Source organism: Lygodium microphyllum, unplaced genomic scaffold (genome assembly GCF_053477565.2).
Source record: "Lygodium microphyllum isolate KBCC unplaced genomic scaffold, Lygodium_microphyllum_v1.1.10 scaffold_32, whole genome shotgun sequence".
In the NCBI taxonomy this organism is placed as follows: domain Eukaryota; kingdom Viridiplantae; phylum Streptophyta; class Polypodiopsida; order Schizaeales; family Lygodiaceae; genus Lygodium; species Lygodium microphyllum.
Genome location: NW_028229515.1, coordinates 3,524,805 through 3,550,570, shown reverse-complemented (window position 1 = coordinate 3,550,570; position 25,766 = coordinate 3,524,805).

Below are 25,766 nucleotides of genomic sequence, written 5' to 3'. Positions count from 1 at the left end.
TAAAAAGAGTCTTATTTCATTCATATGGGCACAGCCCTTTCAGAGTACAATTATTCTTGGGAGATGGAACAAGCTGATACATTAATTCGAGGAGAATAAGATTGTGTTACATTCAGCTATGAAAATTGAGTAATAATATGGATTGGGGTCATGAATTTTTAGGAATCGATAGGTCATTGGAAGATTAGGGTATCATTTCCTTTGGTACCCGTTCTTCTCGTAACGTCCCAACACCTTGATTCTATCGGCAGGGATTATTCGGGTCACTTCCTTGTACACATACATGTTCTTCTTGACCTTCCGACCCCCCACATGTAGGGTTGCATTTGCATGAGCCTCAACAAAGATGAATAGCTTCACAATCTTCAGGTCCTCCGACCACTTGATTCTCTTTAGGTTGGTTCAAATGTACGCAACTCGGTGGGCAGCTATGTAATAAATTCCTGAATCACCCGTCCATCTCCGTTCCACGTATATTGGTGAATGATTGTAGATGCGGTCTAGGATATTCATCATATCTATCCTCCGTCGATAATCTGAGGCATGCATCGTGGTCATAAACATAACCTAGAACACCAAGAATCTGTTCCATGCTTCATGACTCTGCAAGTCAGCATTGATAAGTAAGTAAGGAAACAATCTTAACAGCAACATTTGCTCTACTTTTCCTCATTAAGTTTTCTTGTAAAAGATAGATCCTTTGTTGGTTTGCTCTGATATCAACTATAACATGTCCACATGTTCACTTGCAGGACACGTCTTAGTAGCCCATCGGGAAAAGAGTCTAGAAAGCGCTGCCCGGCACTCCCACGGAATGTCACCGGGTTTGCGATCTAGGTCTTCCCGAGTCTACCATGAAGCGGAAGCATTCTGGCCATTCCCACTTAGGACCGACCTGAATTAGGGTTTCGTAGTGGTCAAATTCCTAGAACGACAGCTAGCGTCAAACCCTAGGCAAAATACTTTATGCAAAAATGTCAGGGTCGAAGCGGGTTCATGCTGCACTTGGTTCAAGGAGAATGGGAAACAAGAGGGATGCAAAGCTCAACCTCTCTGCCCATAAGGCATAGTTCCATTCTGTCCCCCCTAAAATAGCGTAAATCAGGATTCTAGTAACCTAGATTCTAGGTCATCGTTCCTTGCTGTCAACTTCTTTGAGAAACGTTCCCGGCCAACCGGGACCACCCATCCGTAGGACAGGCCCATGGCCACATCCATTGCACTTTTCTCAGGGTTGCTTTAGTTGTCTAATTACCTACCACATTTAGTTGGACACGCATAAAACAACTTCCTTAATTAGCATATTAGTCACCGGTTCCTTCACGTAATCTTAGCACTTGACATAGAAAAACAGTGTCAAACAAGTTCCTTTTCAACAATTGATCTTATTTATATTTTGAATACATAATATAATCCATCTTGAAGGCTATCCATAATCCACCCAAAGGCAATCCATAATCCTCAGGGATTACTAATCCAAGTTTTCGCCCGTAGACTAGTTTGCAGGCTTCGAGATCCAATCCTGAGTCACATCGTGTTCAAAGTTGAGAGAAAGAGAGAGGCACGGAAACTCCATTGTCATGAGCCTTCAGGCTCTCAAAGTCATTTCTTCATGTTCCACACTAAAACTGAAAAGCACACGATACAAAGATAAAGTGACATAGTGTAAGTGTAGACTAGACAGACTAACTCTAGTCAGGTCACTAACTGACTACTAACGCGACTTATTTAATGTAGTCACATGTAGACAGCTGCACACTCTAGCTGTAGAATATGTCGGTCATAGATAAAGACACACTAATGGTGAGCTTGATTTCTAACACTCCCCCTCAAGCTCAAAACAAAACTCAAATCATATGTATCACTCCAAGTAGCTGTCTAAAGTGAATGAACTTATCTTTACCAAGTGATTTGGTAAAGATGTCTACTACTTGGTCTTCAATCTTCACATGCTCCAAGTCAATTTGGTCTACTAAAACCATTTCCCTGATGAAATGGTAGTGAACCTCAATGTGTTTTGATCTTGCATGATAAACAAGATTGCTTGCTAACATGACACTTCTCAAATTGTCACAATACAGCTTGACTTTGTTGTCCAAGTGTACTCCCAAGTCATTCAACAACTTCTGTAACCACTTAGTTTCACAAGCCGCTAAGGCCACACCACGATACTCTGCTTCCATAATAGACAATGCAACTGTAGGCTATTTCTTAATCTAACAACTGATCATGCTACTACCCAATCCAAATGCATAGCCGCCGGTTGACCTCCTGTCATACGTGCAACCAGCCCAGTCAGCATCAGTGTACCCCATCAAGTCAAGGGGTTTCCCATATGCATAAAACAGCCCATGATTTGTAGTACTCTTTACATATCTCAGAATTCTCTTGACTGCATCCAAGTGTGGTTTGCAAGGCTTCTGCATGAACTAATTGATCATCCCCACAGCATAACTCAAGTCAGGTCTAGTGATTGTGAGATAGATCAAGCTGCCTACCATTTGTATGTACATAGTAACATTCTCAATCTGTGTCCCAACATCAATTTGCAGCTTGACATTCTGCTCTAAAGGTGTATCCATAGGCTTGCAATCAGCCATACCATATTTCTATAACATGTCATGAGCATACTGCTTCTGTAGTAGCCATATGCCTTGAGGTGTAGAGACAACCTCAATCCCCAAAAAATATTTTAGCTCTCCAAGGTCGTTGACCTTAAACTCAGCCTGTAAACATGTCTTTATTTCAGCAATCCCATTTTCATCATCTCCTATAATGATTAAGTCATCAACATAGACAACTAGGAAAACATAGCCACTATCTATCTTCTTCACAAACAGACTATGATCAACATCACCCAATCGGAAACCATGTTGCTGCAAATAGCGATGATCAACTGCTTATAGATTTTCCTTTCTTTTCTTTTTTGTGATAGGGGTTAGAACCCCTTTTTACACACCTTTGTATATATTTATTGTCTTTAAGATATTCAGGGTTTCTTTTCCTTTATCATCATTATTTTCTTTTGGTAGGCTTCTCTAACTGCCTCACAACTAACAAGAACTCCTAGAATGGCTGCCTAGTAGGCTAGTAGAACAGGGTCACTAGGACTCCCTTCTAAAACAAGTCTTTAAATGCTTGACAATGTCTTTACAGGAGGCAACGACTACTCAGACCTCCCTCAAACACAGTGAACCTAAACTTGGGACTTCATGCCTTGGACGCCGGTCCCCAACAAGAAAAGAAAAATCCCTTACAAGCACACAAACACATATAGCACAACAACCACAGTACTCATAAAGGAGAGATATCACCTGGATAGGGCCACGAGAAGCTTCCACGCAACAAAAGGCTCCTTCCAAGTCCTTCTTCAAACCTGTCTAACACAAAACTCAAACAAGAAACCATTAACCATACCTGCACTAAACAGACAACTGGCCCTCTTGGCCTAATGAAATAAAGCATTCAAAACCTCGCAAAACGGGCCCTCTTGGCCTAATGAGATCAAACAGAATAACACCTACACATCCTTTCCTAGAAGAATCTAGATATACAATAATAGACTCCTTTCCAAGGAGGAAAACACAGGGCTCGTAGCCCTAAACTAAATGCATAAGGTTACGACCCATCCCTCCTGCGTAGATAGCAAGAGGCGTACGCATAATATGTTGTCTAATTAATCTATGGGTCCAGGATAACAACGGTAGATTGGTATCGGCTACTCTTTGCATCACCCATATAAACCATCGTCTGCCATATATTGCATGCTCTGATAACATTCCCCACAAGTGACCAGGTCATGTTTCATCATTGATCACAATATCCAAACTAGGACCACAATTAAAGAAGAGGTCTTCCTCATAAGCAATATTTGCCAAAGAATCCGCAAATAGATTCCAATAACGTGGAATCAGCTGAAAAGACACTCTCTTAAACTCTTCAAGTAGGGTCATCGCAGTTCGATGATACATACGAAGAATGGGATTCCGCACTGTCTATGTCCCATCTAGCTGATTCAGAATCAACTAGGGATCCCCTTTTACTAACAACCAATGAATACTACCTTGTTTGGCAATATGCAATCCCATAATCAAGGCTTTATACTCCGTCATATTGTTAGTGAATCCTACCCCGAGATAAGCAGCTAACTTCATCGTAACTCTTCATCGGGGATCTCCGATTACTACTCCAACACTCCCTTTTTTATTAGGGCCCCTCGACGCTCCGTCAAAATATAATGTATACGTCCACAATGGGTTTACACAGCTTGCCATCACAAACTCCCCTATTCGTAATTATGGTAATCAAAGTTTAGCATGTTGAGAGGATGAACTGACGGCTCCATCCCACCTTCTTTATTGAACTCAACAGGGATACTCGTCAACAGTCGTAAGCAGTGATGGCAGAAGACTTTAATCTCCCACACAAAGGTTCCGTCTTCTTGCTCAATCACTTTGTATGCTTTGCTCCACCAGATAAGTTTCCCCTGATTATATCTCTGCTCCAGATAGGGGTGCTCCAAATAAGGGATTAACCGACCCATCAACCGACTTTAAGCTCTTTTGCATGTCTCAAATTATCCCCAGCATGGACCTGCAATGCATTTCTCAATATTAGCATACTTAGAAATAATAAGGTTTAATATTATTAAGATTAACCTTATTCTTAAACTCTACTCCCTGTAGATCAGCTAACAGGGTCGTAGACCTATTTTTCCCTAACTTGAAAATCTTGTAGGGCCCATCCCATTTAGGTTCCAGCTTCCCTGGAAACAGCTCCCTACGCACATCGTAATATAGAACTAATTGCCCTTTTTTAAAGGTATATCTCTTCGCTCTAAGGTCATGCAATTTCTTCATCCGACGTTTAGCTACCTCCTGGTGTAGTAAGCTCTGCAACTTCAGCTCATCTAGGTGGGCTAAGGTCGTGAAACGCTCAAAAAGGGAATCCTTATCTCCCAAAGAATGGTTAATTGCAAACTGTATGGTTGGCAACTCAATCTTGAGGGGTAACATACACTCTTCCCCATAAACCAATTTGAATGGAGTATGGCCAGTAGCTCGCTTGAACGTGGTATTGTATGCCCATACTACCACATTAGCTTCTTGTCCCAGTCTCGTTTATTCTCAGAGACTATCTTAGACAAGATACCCACAAGCTGCTTATTAGTATTTTCCACCTTTCCGTTTGCTTGCAGATTATAAGGAGTCATTTTATTGTGCTTGATTTGCCAAGCTTCTGTCAGGCTTTTGATCACTTTGTTCAGGAAATGAGTTCCACGGTCCGACACTAATTCCTTCAGGGGACCGAAATGGCAGACTATCTGCTCTAAAAGGAAACTTGCAGTCTCTTTTGCATTGTCCTGCCTCCTTGCCCATGCTTCTGACCATTTTGTAAAATAATCAATGGCTACTATAATATACCTCTTCTGAGTAGTAGACGACGGGGTAATAGGACCCACAAAATCAATGCCTCACTTCTCAAATGGAAGGATAGCCATAATAGGCGTAAGTGGACGTTTCCTATTTTCGTGGTTGTCATGCCTTTGACAGGTATCACATTTCTTTACATACTCAAAAGAATCTTGAAAGATGGACGGCCACCAATATCCAGCTCTTAAAGCTTTCTGCGCCGTCAACCATCCAGCGAAGTGCCCTCCACATGCAGAGTCATGGCACTCTTCTAAGATAAAAGGAACCTCGTCAGGCATCACACATTGGCATATCATCAACACCTTACTGATATAGTGTCCTTACGATCAAGGAAAACTTCAATGCCTGTTGTTTGATTTTCCTCTTTTCAGACTTTGACAAAACAGCTCCCGTCTCTCCTGTTGATAGATAATGTGTAATAACAGCATACAAAGATGGAATAGAAGCTGTATCAATTTTAAACATTTCCTCAATATCACTTCCTTCAGTTAAAGTATCTTTTGGCTCCCCGAAATCCACAAGGCATTCCACAATACCCTGCAGCCTCGGTGGCTTACTCTTAATCTCATAATCGAACTCCTGCAAAGTGATTAACCACTTTGCCAAACGATCGGGCGGCTGCATCTTGTTCATAAGCAATCTAAGCCCTTCCGCCTTCGTATGGAACACTACCTTTTCATAGAGGATGCAGTGCCTGAATTTCTTAGTCCCAAAGACCATCGCAAGACACAACTTCTCCATGTAGGTATAATTGATCTCTGAAATGCCCAATTTTCGACTAGCAAAAGCTATCGGATGATACCACTTTTCCTCCCAAATCTGGGCTAAACAGCACAGCTAATACTATGCATAGTGGCTGCTAAAAATATATAGAACACCTCTCCTCTTTTAGGTGCTTTTAACACGAGTGCTTTTACTAGCTCCTGTTTCACATCCTCAAAAGCTACCTTACAAGGGTCGCTGCACTCGAATGAACAGCTAAAGGATAATAAATTTGTTAATGGCAACATTCTTTCTGCCAAGGCATTTATAAATCTTCGATAATATCCTATCGATGTGACAGAAAGCTATGAACCTCTTTCAGAGTGCGTGGTGGAATCATAACAACTATAACCTTGATCTTTTCAGGGTCAGTTGCTATCCCTACTGAACTGACCACATGGCCTAGCAATAACCCATAAGGTACTCCAAAGACACACTTCTGTGGGTTAAAAGTGATACAAAATTATCTACAACGCTCAAAGCACTTTCTTAAAATAATCAACATCGTTTCCCTTACAATGACTGCCCCCAGGTCATCAATAAATACTTTCAACTCATCTGGGGAGATGTCACCAAAGGTCTTGTCTGTTGTTCATTGCCATGATCTAGGTGCATTGCATAAACCAAATGCCATCACATGATACGCAAAAGTACCAAAGACCGTAATAAAAGTTGTTTTCAACTTGTCCTCTTCTACAATTGCCATCTGGTTATATCCTGCAAAGCAATCCATAAACGAATATATTTCCCTACCCGCTAGTTGATCCAAGATCTGGTCAATAAATGGCAACGGGTAGTAATCCTTAACTATCAGCTTATTCAGCTCTCTAAAATCTACACATAATCGAATATGGTTATTTTTCTTATTCCTGATAACAACTGGTGAACACCATTCTGTGTACTGAACAAGGAAGATCAAACCAGCTTTCCTTAGCTTCTGCAACTCCTCAAACATCTCATTCCTCAATTCAAAAGGCATACGCCTTACTTTCTGACGCATAGGACGATTGTCTTCTTTTACAGGAATAGTATGAATAGCTAGGATGGGAGGAATACCTCTCAGCTCATCATAACCCCAAGCAAAGATATCGCGAAGTTCTTGAATCAAGGACACATAGTTCTCCCTTTCTACTGAACTGAGCATGGAACCTAATTTAATTGGCCGCGAATCATTCGTCGTGCCAAGGTCCAACTCAATCACATTCACATCTCTTATCCTATCTTGAGGCTCTATCAGCTCATTTAGAGTTATCTGATAGATATCCTCTGTAGTAGACCCCTCCTTAGATTCATCGTTGGATGATGTCTCACTACCAGATGGATCGTCTGCTGTCTCTAATTCTGTAGAAGATAAAGGAGCTCCCTCACTTTGAGGAGACTCAGGATAAGCATCGACTATTACTCGATTAGCACCTCTACCTAGAACCACTCCACTGGCGGGTATATCGACTTGACAGTCTGTTCGTAAGATCCAAGGCCTACCTAGCAAAACTCGATAGCTAGGACGTCCTGCAAATCTGATCACCCTAAAGTCCAAGAAACATTCTACACTTGCAACTATAACATGAACCTTAGTAACGCAACCTTCTGGTTGTCTTAAACTATCATCAGCCATTCTCAAAAGGGTGGAGCTGTCTTTCTGGATGCCTAGACCCAACCTCTCCATCAACTCTGAACTCATGATGTTGAAGGAGGATCCAGTGTCTACAATGGCATGTTCTACTAATATTCCATCCACATAAGCTAGAACCCTAGGGCAGTTCTTTTCAACATAGTCAAACCAATCTTCCCCTACTTGTGCTATGCCCAGAGGTCCTACAATATACCTGATACGCAGGATCTTCTTAAATTCCTTGCGTACTCCTAGAGATAATTTGATCAATTGCAAGAGATTCACATCTGGTTTGACTTCGCAAAGAGAACTTGCTAAATCAAAGTCATGATAAGTAGCTAAAGCTCTCTTTTCTCGCCAAACCATCCTCTCTTTTGGTCTTTGGACCGGTTTTGGTGCTTCTCTCTTAGCTCTTGTCTTCTTTCTTGGCACTACCTCATCCTTCTTAGGGTCAATTTTCTTGTCAACTGGCCTTAGCGGTTCCCCTTCTATGCTAGAATTCTGGACTTGCATCCCCTTATCCCCTTGTTTAGGGTTTGCCTCAACTGGTTTTGTATTATCTTTGTCAACCTCTTTAGCCTTTTGGCCTCTTGTCACGGCTCTTAAGTTAGAGGTTTCAGCATCATGGACTCATACAGCCTCAATAAGGCTGACTCCGTTGCCTTGTGGCAACTCTTCTATATTTGTTTTTCCCCTCTGCAATATGATCCTAGGTGCATCATTTTGCTGCAAGTTATTTCCTTGCACTCTATGATTCACTGGGCCCGGTTGTTTACTCCCTTGTTGGAGAGAACTAATCTTACTCCAACAGGTAGCAGCTAAATGGCCCGACTTCCCACAAATGTCACATTTCACATTTGGACAGTTTCTGGGGAAGTGCTGTCCACCACACAATTTACAACTAAATCTAGAGGGTCCACCCTCTTCAGGGCATCGACTCTCGATCAAATTTTGTTGCTTCTTCAAGAAATTAACATCGATGGCTATTTGTCGATATTGTTCGAAAATCATATCAGTATAATGCTTCATCATGTCCTTAACTTCACCAAGGACATTAGATGCACTCAACTCTTAGCCTCGATCGTCAACCCGTCGTTCCATTGGCCTAACAATCTAATTTGGCACTGGCTGTTGACCCACAGGAACAACATTAGAACTCGAAACTTGGCCTCCAACGTGGAGCCAATTGACTTGCCATGGGCATAGTCACACTGGGAGGAGCTGGCAATAAAGGTACATTCTGAACCATACTCCCTTTCCCAATAGGGTTAGTCATAGGCATCCCTTGACTTCCATTCGTCAATGATGGATTGCCGCCAGGTACTAAACCCCCATTAACATTCATTCAAGAGGAGTAGGCCGTTTGTAATTGTGCTTCTACTCCCTCTGCCCGCGTAATAGTGGTGTCTATATCTGCCAAGGCCACACTGTTCAATTGCACTTGGATATTAAAGTCCAACCCATGCAAAAAGTATTGCAATTGGGCAACCGGCGGAATGGGAATGTAAGTTTGTAACTTACGGAATACTTCCTTCAACTTCTTGGCATATGCTTTCACATTCTCGTGAGGATCTTAACGTGTTACATTCAAGACCCGCAACCAATATTGGCCACCTCTTTTAGGGGCATACTCTGCTCGAAAAGCTGCATAGAATTGATCAATGGTGGTTATGGTTCCAGACTCTATGCTATGATACCATACTGCAGCCCTTCCTTTTAACGTCATATTGAAGAACATCATGAGATGTCCCTCGTCTTGGATGCAATAATTGAACATCAATCTTTGAAATTCACAAATGTGAAATTATGCATACTCTTCCGCTAACCCATTAAAAATGGGCAAGGGAACTCCTAAGGCTGGTAAATCTAGCGTCCCTGCAGGAATCGCAATAGGCTGTGCCATGGTGACAATCGGATTAGCAATAGGAGCTTGAACGGATGAATTCATCCCCCACTTGAAGTGGGTAAACTTGGTGGAGGAGAAGAAGATCTTGCACTTCCTCCTGCACCTAATGGAATAGGTGTAGTTAAATGACTAAGACCACTGCTTCATATACGCACTGAGCTACTCCTTTGAGGAGAATAACGGCTTACAATCTCTAACCACCGTCTAGCCCTCTCGGCACTTTCTGATTTCTGGATTTCGGCTTGATGGTCCTTGTCAGAGGACATAAACCAACTTCCTTTTGGTCCTTAGAAACCCTAGATCCGAAAGCCACCACTTATAAGTGGCTCCCGACAGACGTACCACTTATGGGACCTAAAATGGGCCGGCACTGGCTATAGCACTAGCCGGACCTCATGCTCATGACACACAAACACCCTCACGGCCTCGCGGACCATGAGCGTCAATCTAATGCTGAAGGACAAACTGCCCTAAAGCTTAATTCATGCGTTTATAGTTCATAGTCCAACATTTTCCTAAAACTCCTCAGAGGGAGAACCCTTATACATAGACATAATGCCACGTCACACACACATAGGAGGCAGTCCACCGACTAATAGTCGGAGCCCCACTGCAGCTCTCCTACATCTTAAGGATTGGCCCTTTGATGCGCTGCTAAACATATAACACAAAGGAGCACAAACTCCTCTCTTTTATATTTCTCGTATTTCCAGGAGATATACCATGCTTTCTCACTTCACAGTCCCTTAAGAAACCGACCCTCTACCCTACGGCAAGGGGTAATCTCACACTCTCAATCGTGGGTCAAAGTCCTAAGAAAACAATTGCTATGCAGTCTAGGAGATTTTTCCTTCGATACCATGAACCATGCATAGTGAATAATGTGAATGGTTTAGTGCACAAACAATAGAAAATCAGCATTGTGCATCGTGCGAAACCAATCTTTTCATGATTTCCATGCTAACGTTTATGTATTGAAACGGGGAGAGACACCGAGCCTTACGCTCATGCTACCTTTTCCTTTATTTTAAAACAACGTCCTATAGTCATGATACAATACATAAATCAAATTTAATATTGTACTTTAATGCTCAAACTCCCCTCTCACCCTACTGTTTAATGTTTTGCAATCGTTGATAGGTGTAAGAGTCGTTTTATGTGTATTTCTTTGTAGAGAAAGCAGTAAATACAGACAAAAACATAGAAATGAGGGTAAACCGAGGCTAACCTTGTGCTCTACCTTCATTATACATTGCATAAACACTTATGTAATTTTCTGGAATTTTCCTTTTATCGTTTCCTAAATGTCTCCCATTTAAAACCCAATTTTCACCCTTTTTTGGTATTTTTCCTCTATTATTTCCAATAAAAAATGACTAGAAATTAAGATTGATTATGGGCTGTGGCCCTTAGGTTCTTTGACAGCAAAATTTTAGGTTTTATTAATGTTATATCTCATGTTTTCCCTTTATTTTGCAAAAAAACCCCATTTTGCCTCTTAAACGCGTGTTTTACGCGTTTTATACCATTAATTTCAATCATAACACTTATGATTTTTTAATTTTCTAAGCATAAACTAATCAAAATCATAGCAAGCAACATCATAATGCATAATCAGCCCATGGGAACAATATTACATCAACCAAATAGCATAAAAACTGATTTTTTCTTCATAAAATTTGAATTACCGCTTAGGCTTTGTGTCTCGGGATCTCAGTTTTGCTATGGGACTGCGTGTTAGCCCTCATTCAATGTCGAGCATCTTCAAGAACAGCACTCTTCATATCTTCATCCACCAAGAAGCAATCTGGTCTCATCTGGACAAGCTTTCCTCCATCATTCTTCATTGATCTCTTCCACACAAGAACAACCCCTTAAGGGAGAGAGAGGGAAGAGAGAGAAAGACTGAAATCAGAGATCTCATTGAGGCCACCATTTGATAGGCGAAGCACGGTGATAAGATCAACAGGCAGAGGGGAATCAATGTCAATGATCATTGGGGGGGGGGGGGGGGAATCAATGTCAATGATCAGCAGGAAGATGGATCTCCATGATTCAAGCGCAAAAATCGGTGGAGATGGCACCCCCTCTTCTCCACAATTTGTTGCTTCTTTTTTGCATGAAACTTTCATGCCACATTAAAAGTTGGGCTCCCAAAGGTCACTAGCCCATTTTGGCCAAATTTTGTCCACCCCTTCGCATCTTGACCGTTTCCTTGGCCATTTCCCCGTCTGGACCCCGAATTGAGCTTTGAAAAATCCTGGGCATCCGCCTTGACATCCCGCATTGGCCGGTAACTCTTGTCAACCCACACGGAAGTCTAAAAATTTATCAAAAATCAACAAGTGCCGCTCGGGCGCCTTTAAAGCACTTTGACGCTTAAAATCGTCCTAGGTCAGCCGCCGCCTTCGACGTTGAATATTTTTCCCTTGATATTCGTAATTTTTAGCTATTTTTAAGAGCTTCTCGGCATCAAAATTCTGCTCTCAAGGGTTGATAAGATAAGAAAGCATTTGACCAAATGGCAAAATGTCATTCTTGTATTAAAATGAACAAAGTGGTTGATTTCTTGCAAGATATTGTGATACTATAAGAGTCCTTATTTTGGCCAAGAGATAGCTTAAGGAGAAGATTTGGCTGCAAGGCGAAATCTCAGAGTATATTGGGAAAAATAACATAAATTACATCTTATATTATAAGAAAAGATTTGACCTTATGGCCAAATCTTAGATTGTATTGAATAAAATAAAAAAAAGTACTTCTTATATTGCAAGAAAATTTTTGACTATATGGTCTAATCTATAGATTGATGAAAGATCGTGATATGTGTTGTTAGAATATCAAATTACATCCTTTGGCAAAATCATATTGAGTATTTGTAAGTATTGTATAGCCATATGCTTATTGCAAAATTATAAAGAATGTAACCATAAAATCTGATGGTAATGCTTTAATTATGAAAATACAATATAATGGAAAGTTCTATATAGTAAAGTATAATACGATGTATAAGAACTTGATAAAATGCTTTAATATTGCTGAAGGATACAAGAAATATAAGACTAGATTTAGCCTTGAGGCAAAATCTTAAGGTATATAGCATCACAAAATAGAAAGAAAGGTTAGTATTTTGAAAGTATTCATTGATAAAAGCATTGTGCAAACCATTTATTCCATATTCACATCTAGCAGAGTTTTTTCAACATTACACAAATCATATATTTCATGTTTACAACAAAAAAAGAATTTTCAACAGTGTAAGAAATCATGTTTTTCATATTCACACCAAAGAAGCTATCATTTGCAAGGTAGTGGTTGGACAACAAAAAAGGCAGGCGCTCCAGGAGATCAATCAAGAAATCCAGAAGAAGAAGACATTGAATTCTCAAGAGTGAGCGCCTAATCTCATTGCTACAGAAATAAATATTGCATTTAATTTTCATACATGATTCTTATTTGGAAAATTCTTTTGGTGTTTCATCTTAATATTATTCAATACTAATCATACAAAAGAGTAGCAGTGTGATTTGTAGTAATTGTATAGATTGAAATGATCATAATCAATGTAGTTTAACTCAAAATAAAAAATGAAGTAGGGAAGAGTTGAAAACATGTTGTAATTAGTAGGTCAGTATTGTGTGCCAACGTAACAAAAATCACCCATGAAGTAGAGTAGACATGCTTTGGAGTGGCAATCATTCACTACACTATTGAATTACTAAAGCCTTGGAGCAAGATTTTTGATTTGAAGACACATGTAGTTTTGGTCATAATACCTTGATTCGAACCAAAATTTGCACTACACAATCTGTTTCAGTTTAAGAAAATGAAACAGTGGAGAGCAGTCAAAGAAGAGGAGGCGGATAGAACCCCCAAAGATTAGGGCCGCAACACCTGTAGTAAGAGAGGAGCGATAAGAGTAGAGATAAAAATGCACAGGATCAAAGGTGCAAAACCTGCAACCATAAAAATGCAACAGAGAAAACACTCAGGTTAGAGAGTTACGTGGTAGAGAGAGGAAGGGGAAGAGAAACTCATTTTGAAAAACATCATGATTAGTTGTAAAGATTGACTCATGAAAGGGATCATTTAATGTATTACACTATTCGAATAACCATAACTTATTACGGAATACGAGTACATTTAGATCTTATTTTTGTATCTATTTTTTAATTTTATTAAAGATTTCAAGTCGCATTAAAAAAAAAAACACGTAATGACTATTTTTCAAAAGTCGCGATCTTAATGACCCCGCCATTGGGGGTGTTTCCCCCAAACCCCGCTGGGGGTGTTGCCCTTGAACCCTCGCTGGGAGCGTTGCCTCTAGACCCCACAAGGGGTTGTTGCCCCCCAGACCCCGTCGTTGGGGGTGTTTCCACTAGACCCCCACGAGGGGGCGCTACTCCCTGAACCCCCCATTGGGGGCGTTGCCCACAAACCCCCATCAGGGACGCTACCCCCTACTAGGGGTGTTTCCCGTAGACCCCCACCAAGGGGCACTACCCCTCGAACCCCCCATTGGAAGCATTGCCCCCAAATCCCTACAAGGGGTGCTATCCCCAAACACCGACTAGAGGCATTACTCCCAAACCTCCACCAAGGAGAACATTGCTCTCAAACTCTCACTAGGGGCATTTCTCCTAGATCCGCTCCTTTCCCCTTGCCCCTCCTTAAGAACCCACCATTGGGATATTGCCCCTATTTCTAGAGCTAGAGATTTATCCTACATACTCTCTATCCTACCTTGCTAGAGATTCTACTCTCGAACTATTACTAAGGTGGCTTCACAATCCTCAATGATATTACACATTACATATTAGATACATTAAATACATAATCTTACAAAATATGACTTAATATATTTAAATTATATTTATTAATTATTACTAAATTAATTAAAAATATATATTTTGATAATATATTCCATAATATGCACATAGTACGATATACTAATATAACATGATTTAGACTAAAATAATATAACTTAAAAATAAAATGTAATATGATACATTTTACTGTTATCAACAAGTAAGTAGTATAAGATTTATAAATATTTAACCATGATAAAAATTATCTTTCCTTCTCAAATAGCTTCTAATTGATGCTAAAATTTCCTCAATCTTTATAACTTTGTGTCATAGGGAATGAAATCTCCTATTCTTTAGAGGTCATTGTGGTTTCAACATTTAAGCATGAGGTCAAAGTTTCTCATAAAATATATTTATCCTTGTTGTCATGTGGAATACATGAAATAAAAGTTTTAATCATTTGATCAAATATTTTCTAATGGAGATCACAGAGATTATTTATCCTTGTTGACATACAATAAAGGCTTTGACCATTTGGCTAAATCTTGTTCTATGGCCATCGCAAACAATTATTATCCTTGCTATCATCTAGTTTAAATACATGTTTTGATCATATGGCTAAATCTTTTCTTATGGATATCACAAATAATTTTAATCCTAATTCTTGTGTAAAATAGTTGCAATAGAGGTTTTTACCATCTGGCTAAATCTTTTTCCATAAAGATCACAATGAACTTTTATCCTTGTTGTATGTATTTTGCTTGAGTTTTGACCACTTGGCTAAATATTTTTCTATGGAGACCACAATGAACTTTTATCCTTTTTGTCATGTGAAATACATAGAATAGAGATTTCAATTATTTGACTATGTTTTCTCCTATGGGGATCACAAATAATTTTTATATTTGCTATGGTATGGAATACATACAATAGATTTTTAACCAAGTGGCTAAATCTTTTCCTATACACATTATAAATAATTTCAATAATTGTTCTTGTGTTGAATAGATATAGTACAAGTTTTGAATATCTGCTATATTTTTTCCCAATGAGAACACACAAGGAAGTTTTTGCTTACTCAAAGTGTAGCTAATAAAATAAAGTAAAATCAAGGGCAACTAAAAATAATAGAAGAAACTTTTCTTATTTACTTTAGGGCGGCATAGTTCATGAGAAAGTTTGTTTTTGGTCATATGGTCATGTAACGTGTCCACATGTTGCGTGTAGGACGTGTCTTAGCAACCTCAGAAAGAGGGTCTAGAAAGCTTCACCCGCACTCCCATGGAATGTTACGGGGTTTGCAATTTAGGTCTTTCTGAGTCTTCCACGTAGTGGAAGTATTCCATCCATTCCCACTTAGGACCCGACCTGAATAAGGGTTTTCCTAGTGGTCAAACTCCTAGAATGACATTTAGCATTGAACCCTAGGCAAACTAATTTACACAGAAATGTCAGGGTTGAAGCGGATTCATGCTGCACTTGGTTCAAGGAGAATGGGAAACGAGAGGGATGCAAAGCTCGATCTCTCTACCATAAGGCATAGTTCCATTCCATTCCCCTAAAACATCATAAATTAGGATTCTAGTAACCTAAACTCTAGGTCAGCGCCCTTGCTGTTCATTTCCTTTGAGAAGAGCTCCTTGCTGTCCATTTTGTTGAGAAAAGTTTCCTGCCAACCGGGACCACCCATCCGTAGGACAGACCCATGGCGAGATCCACTACACTTTCCTCAGGGTTGTTTTTAGTTGTCTAATTATCTACCACATTTAGTTGGACACACATAAAATAGCTTCCTTAATTAGCCACTTAGACAATGGTTCCTTCACGTAATCTTAGCACTTGACATAGAAAACCAGTGCCAAACAGGTTCCTTTTCAACAGGTTATCTTACTTATCTTTGGAGTACATCCATAAAATCCAGCTTGTAGGCTAATCCATAATCCGCCCGAAGGCAATCCATAATCCGCCCAAAGGCTATCCAGCAATCCACACGGATTACTAATCCAAGATTCTGCCCATAGACTAGTATGCAGGCCTCGAGATCCAATCCTGAGTCACGTTGGCCTCTTATGCAAGGCCCGAAAGGCAAGGGATTTACGGCCAGAGCCCCCCATGGCACCCAAGCGTCCTCCTGCTCCAAGTAGTGCCCAACGGAGAGACCTCTTATGGCGGGTTCGGTCCACAGTCCTGGCACGGCTAACAACCCCCTTGGTTAGGGTCAGGCAGATAGTCGGGGGTAGCTGATGCTGCCTCTCCCTCCAGGCCTTCAACCTGAAGCATTAATTATCTTTCCATCTTTAGTTCCTTGAGAAAACAATGCAAATAGTGCTCCTAAACTGTTACAAGAACAATCATTCCAATGGTCATTTTTTTGGCCAACTGCTAAGGAGTGAATCCTTTTCTCCAAATGCCTCCATCATTCGATCCGGGATCAATTGCGACTTGGCAAGATCCCCAAGGGTTTGTTTATTCACCCTTTTGTCCTTGGGTTAGGGCCATACCCTGTTAACCCAACTTAACCAACACCTTAGGTTTCATAAGTTAACAGTAAATCCTGGCGACCATGTTGCTCTAACTTGATTGATCCTTTGCTTCCAAGAAAATACCTAACTTCCCTTAACTTGGTTGTGATGTAACAGGATGACTACTCATCCTCTTGCAAGTTAAACTTGCACAAGAACCTGCCAACTTCATTCCAAGGAATGGAAAAACTCTATTATGATCAAACCACAAGGCCATGCGACGTTGCAACTTGTTGCACAAGTGTCGCATCTATTCCATGGGATCATTTCATCCATTGAATATCATTTCCTAGTCAAGGAATTATTTTAGATAAGAAGCAAGGTTTAGGGTGTCTTCTTACCCAACCCAATCCTAATTGCACTAGGCCGGTCCTAGGGATTCCAAACTCAAACCGAGTTTTAACATTAAGTCGGTCAATCCTTAGGATAGAGACCCTAGATCGTTATTTGCATGAGCGTCCAATTGACCCAAACATTCCGTGAATGTGGGTAGGACCTTTGGGCTTGAGGGTTTCGACCTGGCACCAAGTGCAAAACTAGGCCGAATCCTTAACGTGCTAAACCCTAGTTAGCACTTGGGGTATTTATCGTATCAACTAAACCATGCCTATACGAATCCCTTGCGGGTTAGGTGATTTAGATAATTCGATCTACTTGTCTTGCGACAAGGATGAGCCTTTCCTAGAGATGATAAACTTGATCTAAAGGAGAAAAATAGTTGCAAAATGTCACAATACATGTAAACATGCGATTTATTGCTTCTACGTACCACTAGATTTGCAATAACCCTATCTTTTCTTGGTAAAAGTCAAAACGCATGATAATTTGTAGAATAACTTTCATAGGACCTACTAGGACTTACATCAAAGAATCATGCCTACAACCTTGTTGTCTAGGCATTTGAGTTCCATACTTTGATAAGCCATGTAATCCTTTCTAAATGCCACTCAATGAAATGAAATTTATGCACGACGAGTGTGCAACATTCAACCCTTTCCTAACAACAACGTAGTTAATGAAGTTCATGCAAAGTGAATATTGTAGGACTAGTGTTGGCTTATTCCATTTTGCAAGCACATGCCACATGCAAGTCCATAGAATCATTTTCGTGCTCTGCTATTTCTTTTCGGATAACATCCTACGGGTGTTAACGACTTTTCCTCATGAATCATTATAAGGAAGATATTGCCTAAAATGCGACATACGCTTATTCCTTCCATGCCCAGTCAAAATGCACTTAACAATTTCATTCCTTTGCCGTAAGTAATAGGCATTTAGACTCATTACTTTGGAAATGCACCAAAATAGCAACATGCAGCTAATCTCCTAAGACGGACAACTCTGGAAGTGCAAATGATCCAATTGCGTGACATGAATCATTCCTTATCTATTGTTCAAAGAGATAATTTATCAAATGTACTTTTATCACTACCCATGAATTAATGATAAACGTAAAATGCAATCTCCCTATGGAATTAGGCATGTTCAAAGTGTTTCTTATACATGGGATTAAATTTGAAAAACCTGGGCTTGTGGATCCACGGTTATGTCCACGTGTAAGTTCGGGGAGGAACCTCCCGCGGGTGCGCCTTGCATCTTCTTAGGAGCCATTGTAGACGTGATTACAGACTCTGCAGATTCCCTCTAGCCTTTAATCTCACTCTCCAAGACGGCTTGGAGGTCCGTCGATACCTTCTCCTCGTGTGGGAATAGGAGTTTCACGAACCCGGTTTTAAACTCAAGGAAGGGCACGCAAGAACAAGGCCCAAGGGCCTTATCCTTTAGAAGCTTCTTAAAGAAGCTTCTGAACTAGAGCAGGGCTGACGTGGAAGAAAGGATGGCAATGATTGGATAGAAGATTTCATTGATGAAGGGGGAATTACGAGGACAATGGCAGGGGGAGAAAAACAACGGGCGATAGCAAGCTATTGAGGTAGCATTTTCTCACGGCAGCGGTGTAGCAGTCCGTCACGGCCAGCAGGTGGTCGGCGGCAGCAGCGTTCCTCTTCCTCCCCATATCCCCCTCTAAGGGGTGTTTATATAGGCTTAAGGGGGGGGGGGGAGAGGGAAGCCACCATGTGGCTGGTGCATGGCTCTCCCCCCATACACCAACTTCATCTCATCACCTCCTTCTCCCACTCCCTTCCCTCTAGCCATGCATTAGCTGGGGGAATTTAAAAAAAATTGCTTAATTTGAATCATTATCCATTTTTCCCCCTTCCAAAAGGGTGTTTCCCTGTAGTTATGCAGTCTTGAACCCCCTAGCTCGATTTCACAATGCAGAGGCCTCATTTTTGCGCGTGCGGGGTACGGATTAAGCTACCGATAATTACGATGCAGGAGATAACCTTGCACAGGTTTTAAGCAGTATGCGGAGAGTCAAGTTCAACAATATTTTTGAGCAAAAATATTACATGTCAAATCTATCCCCTTTCTGTACGATGTTTCCATATATACATTATATTATGGAAGTTGGACTAATTCTATCTAATGTTTAAGTGCTCTTTTTGTTTCAATGAAATTTGATACTTCATTGTATTTAGAAATTTCATTACTATTTTCTTCTTTTTGAGAGGTGACAACATACAAATGATAAAATCTCCATTTTCTCGCTTGTACAAGTATCATGAATAACAAATTTTATTTTGGAGAAACTGTGAATATGGTAGTTGATCATGAGATTGTTGCACTTGGGAGAGTGCATGCAATACATCCAAATGAGACATGACATGGAGAAGCACTTGAACATGGATATATTTTAGTGGCTATTGATAAATATTTAAATGTAGTAGCATATTTTCCATTCCCAAAATTTGACGCAATGAAGATTCATGGAGCTGTAGGTGGTTTTGCAAAATGGGGAAAGAAAGATGTGGTGGTTGTTTCAAACTCAATTACAATTTATGATGGAGGAGATGATTACAAATCAAATCATATCCCACCTTTTGAGGATATTTATGTTCTTAGCATTTGTGAAAGTTGGAGAGAACGTAGATTGATGCTATGGACAGAAGGCAACACTGTGTGTGTTGGGGACATGGGTTATATAAATGACTTTTCCATATGATGTGAAAAAATTTGAATTGCTAGGAGAAGAGGATGTTGATGTGGTGGTAGATAAAGCCCTTGATCATACCACAGGAACATACATAGATGACAACCTCCACTGTGTCACTTTGGAAAGATGGCCTATTAAACAAGTCACCTTTGATGATGGAACATCGCTGCTACAACAATAATCATGTTAGATATTCCTTGGCTGACTAGTGGAGGCTCATATGGTAGGTTGGACCTAACGACCTTCGCAAGCTATAAAAGCTAAACCCCTTTGCAGCCATCTTACACTCATCTTTCACCTAGTCAGAGTTGTTGTTCCAGCTAGCCTTAAGCTCTTCACCTATCTTCTGTCTAGATCACCATCTAAGCTTCACACAGTGGAAGCGCACGGGTGGACAGAGCCATCTTTGTATCAGTTGTTTGAAGTTAAAGAATTTACTGATTCTTCTCTTATATGTTGTGTACTCTTTATCTCTTTCTCAGATTCTGTTCGCTGCGTTGTGTAATATTTTACACGGTATCAGAGCCCAGGGGGCTCTAGAGATCGGAAAGCGTGCAAGAGGCAAAGGCTTCAATAGCAAAGAGAAACTATGTCAACTTTCGGAAGCGGTGTAGGAGGTGGTGTTGCTGTACCGGCTATTCAAACACTGAGGATTCGTCCACCAACCTTCAGCGAAGGCAAGTTAGATGGTACAAACTACACCTTGTGGAAGTTCAAAATTACGACTATCCTTGATTCTTATGAGCTTCTGGAGACTGTGCTGGGGACTGACGCAGAACCACAGTCTACCCCCGACCCATCAAATCCTAGTGTGATGATTCCTCCGAATGCAGATCTTCTACGAGCTTGGAAACGAAGGAATGCAGATGCATTGTGTGCCTTAGTTACAAGCTGTTCTGACAGTGTTTTGACTCTGATTCAGCATACAACCAAAGCGTCAGATGCTTGGAATGTACTAAGGAGTCAGTTTGAAACACAAAACCAAACAAGGATTCAAAACTTGGAGAATCAACTAGCAGCGGAGAAGTTTGCTGAAGGAGAGACGGTTGAAGCATTCATCACTCGGATTAAGAATCTGCGTGACCAAATGGCTGGCACTGGGATACAAAAGACTAGCGAAGAGCTAGCTCGGAGGTGTCTTTGGATTTGTCCACAAAAGTTTGATGGACTAGTAACTACCCTTAATACTCAGGTGAGACCTCAAGCTTTGACTTTTGAGGAGTTTTGTGCATTATTAATGGAGGAGGAGTTGAGGCTGAAAGCTCGAGAAGGAAGCAACAATGGAGATGTTGCATTCTTTGCCAATGCAAAAGGCAAAGGTGTTTCCTCCACCAAAAATGATGGTGACAAAAAGAAGAAGGGCGGCAAGAAGAAGTTTCAAGGAGAGTGCCTCTACTGCAAGAAGAAAGGACATGCAATTGCAGATTGTCGTGTCAAGAAGGCATATGAAAAGAATGGTACCCTTAAAAGTAAAGGGAAAGAGACAGCCAATATGGCTGAAGTGCAGTTGGAATTATTCATGGCGACCATTGAGGAAGTGTGCTCCTCGGCGCAAGAAGAATCTACCACTGACTCATGGGTGTTGGATAGTGGGACCTCCCGTCACATGACCAACAAGAAAGGTCTATACAGTTCTATGCAGCCTCTACAAGAATCCATCACTATGACGGTTGGAAATGATGCTAAATGCTCTGCTGCGGGCACATGTACTATTTCTTTTGTTGCTGCAAATGGTGAAGTCAAAAAGCTTTCAAATGTGTTGTATGTTCCCGAAATCAAGAGAAATCTATTATCAGTTTATTGCCATAACTGATCTTGGTCATGAAGTGAGGTTCAAGAAGACAGGTGCAGAAATTATTGATAGTGCTGGCACAATTGTTGGCAAAGGAGAAAGAAGGAACAACCTGTATGAGCTAAGTGATCTTACAGCCACCGCTAGAGTGGGCACAAGTAAGCTTTGGCATGAAAGGTTTGGACACATCGGATTTGCAGTATTGAAGGAGATGCAAAAGCAAGGTATGGTTGCTCACCTACCTACAATAACTGAATTGAAGGAACCATGTGAAGCTTGTATGATGGGCAAGCAACAGAGAAAGGCATTTCCACAAGAAAGCAAGAGTTGGTGCATGCTGACTTGTGTGGTAAGATGCCTACACAGGCCTTGGGGGGATCTTCTTATTTTATGTTGATTGTCGACGACTACAGTAGGAAGCTGTGGGTGTACTTCCTTTGTGATAAGGCTCAAGCTTTTGGTAAGTTTAAAGAATGGCTAATACTTGTTGAGAATGAAACATGGAAAAGTGTGAAGAAATTTAGAACAGATGGTGGTGGTGAGTTCAACTCAAAGGAGTTTGAAGGCTTTTGCAAGAGCAAAGGGATCAAGCGTCAATTGACGACGCCTCACTCACCTCAGCAGAATGGTGTTGTGGAACGCAGGAATCGCACCATTGTGGAGATGGCAAGATGCATGCTAAAGGGCAAGGGATTGCCTAACCATTTTTGGGCTGAAGCTCTTAATACTGCAGTCTACATTCTAAATCGTAGCTATACAAAGGCTCTCAAGGGAAAAACACCTAATGAGGCTTACAATGGTAAGAAACCATCTATCTCACATTTCAGAATTTCTGGATGTGAATGTTATGCACATGTTCCAGATGAGAAGAGAAACAAGTTACAACCAAAAAGTAGAAAATGTATCTTCTTGGGTTATAGTGATGAGTAGAAGGCTTACAAATTATATGACCAAGAGGCAAAGAAGATCATCGCGAGCCGTGATGTGGTGTTCAAGGAGGAGCCGCATACAGTGGAGGAGGAGAATGCAAGTTCTTCCACTTTATCATCAAGCGAAGAAGTAGTCCACTATGAACCTGTCCCGAGAGCTTTCCCTATCCTTAAGGAGGAGGAAGCATCATCTTCAGATGATGAGGAAAAAGTTTACCAACCTGACATCACCCCACCGAAAAAGCCATTGCCGCGCTGGGTGAAGCAGCTCTATGACCACAATAATCCTATGCCTGCATCTGTTGAGGAGAAGGCAGACGGACCAAGGAGGTCTCAGAGAATAGAGGAGCAACGGAGGGCTTTTGCTCACATAGTCAATATGGCCTTGATGGTTGAGATTATGAGAGAAGTAAAGGAGCCAACTGATTTAGAAGAAGCACTTGCAGATCCATCATGGAAGGCTGCTATGCAGGCGGAGTATGACAACATAATGAAGAATGACACTTGGGAGCTAGTGGATCGACCAACAAAGCGGAAGGTTATTGGCACCAAGTGGATCTGGAAGGTAAAGTACAAGGTTGATGGTATCTTAGAAAATTACAAAGCTAGACTGGTTGCCCAAGGATTTTCACAAGTTGAAGGGTTTGATTTTCAAGAGTCATTTGCCCCAACTGCTAGAATGACCACTATTCGCACGGTACTTGCAGTGGCTGCCCACAAGAAGTGGCCAGTGTACCAAATGGATGTTAAGTCAGCGTTCTTAAATGGTGACCTCAAGGAGGAGGTGTATGTGGCTCAGCCACCAGGGTTTAAGGCCCCCCATTTTGAGAACAAAGTGTGTAAAGTGAAGAAGGCATTGTATGGGCTGAAACAAGCCCCCAGAGCATGGTACCAGTGGATAGATAGGTTCTTTTTAAACCTAAACTTCAAAAGATGTGCCTCAGATGATAACTTGTATGTTTACAGGGATGGTAAAAAGTTTGTAGTGATTGTCCTATATGTGGACGACCTTCTTATTACAGGTGACTATGAAGATATGATCAACCAAACTCGAAAGGCTTTGAGTTCTGAGTTTGAAATGACAGACTTGGGCTTGCTGCACTATTGTTTGGGGATTGAAGTCTGGCAAGAGCCAGGAAAGATCTTCATCTCTCAGAAGAAGTCTGCATGGGAGATGACCGATTGCAAGGAGATAGCTACACCTATGGAGGTGAATGCAAAGTTATCCGTCGAGAATACATCAGTACTAGTAGACATTGGGAGGTATAGGAGGTAACACCAGACCAGATATTAGTTTTGCTATTGGTGTTTTGAGTAGGTTCTCAAACAAACCTCATGAGAGTCATTGGAAGGCTGGGATGCGGGTGCTCAGATACTTAAAGAAAACTCTTAACTATGGTATCACATACAGTTTCGGAACTTCTCTTGTGGGGAACTGTGACTCAGATTGGGCAGGAGACATTGATTCCAAGAAGTCAGTTTCTGGTTATTTTTTCTCTTTGGGCTCATGAATTTTCTCTTGGATTAGTAAGAAGCAACCAATAGTGGCATTGTCTTCTACCGAAGCAGAGTACAAGGCAGCTTGTTTTGCTGCATGTGAGGCCGTATGGTTGAGAAGGATTCTATGGCATATGGGAGTGCAGGATGAAGAACCAACTGTGCTGAGATGTGACAATCAGAGTTGCATCGCCATTGCTAAAAATCCAGTGTTTCATGCACACACAAAACATATAGAGATCCAGTATCACTATGTGCGTGATTTGATGGAGGATGGGATAGTGGAATTCGTCTACTGTCCAACAGAGGAGAATGGAGCAGATATCTTTACCAAAGCACTTACGAAGGATCTGCTTCAAGTTCATCTTCAAAGACTCGGCATTGGGACGAGGAGATAGTTCACCTATGGGTGGACATTGAGGGGGGGTGTTAGATATGATCAATGCCCCACCCTCATTAGGTGCTACGAATGATCCATGGTGCTCAAAGTTGTAAGGCCCCCATTATGAGGAGAAGCCAAATGTGAGCCTGGACATTGGTTGAGTCCTGACTTGTATATCAGATGAGGTCTATGTGACCGGATGGCAAAAAGGTAACTGTTGTGGGTCTAATCTTTGGGTTAGACGGAGTGGTTAAGCTGGTAGCAACTCGAGGCACATTACATCGAGTTGCGGTGTAAGGGAGTTAAAATGGGTCCCTATCGTGGTAAAGGGAATATTCCCTATTCTACTAGTGGAGGCTCATATGGTAGGTCGACCTAACGACCTTTACAAGCTATAAAAGCTAAACCCCTTCGCAGCCATCTTACACTTCATCTTTCACCCAGTCAGAGTTGTTGTTCCAGCTAGCCTTAAGCTCTTCACCTATCTTCTATCTAGATCGCCATCTAAGCTTCACATAGTGGAAGCGCACGGGTGGACAGAGCCATCTTTGTATCAGTTGTTTGAAGTTAAAGAATTTACTGATTCTCCTCTTATCTGTTGTGTACTCTTTATCTCTTTCTCAGATTCTATTCGCTGTGCCGTGTAATATTTTACAGATCATACATGAAAATTTTCTCTACAAATTCTTGTGCCAAAAACATGGAAGATACCAATGAAGATTATGTTTCTGCAAAAAAATCAATTTTTATTTAGAAGAGATCATATTGTATGGTCAATAGAAAGCCTCAAATTATTTTCCCTTAAGGTGCAAACTTGAGGACTTCTATGGACTCCATTTCACAGGTTTCCATGATTGATTGTTGCCAAGAAAAGTGTTGTCAGTTTGCTGATAGAGAAGCAATGCAACAATTATGTAAATACTTTTGGGGATTGCAATTTGAAGACTGCACAAACTATGTTTATGACAAGTTTGAATCATCATGCAGGATTGATTACTTGGGAACAAGGAAGTACAACTTCATCTTCAATGGACTCTTCAATGGACAAGTGGTATGTGGAAGGGCA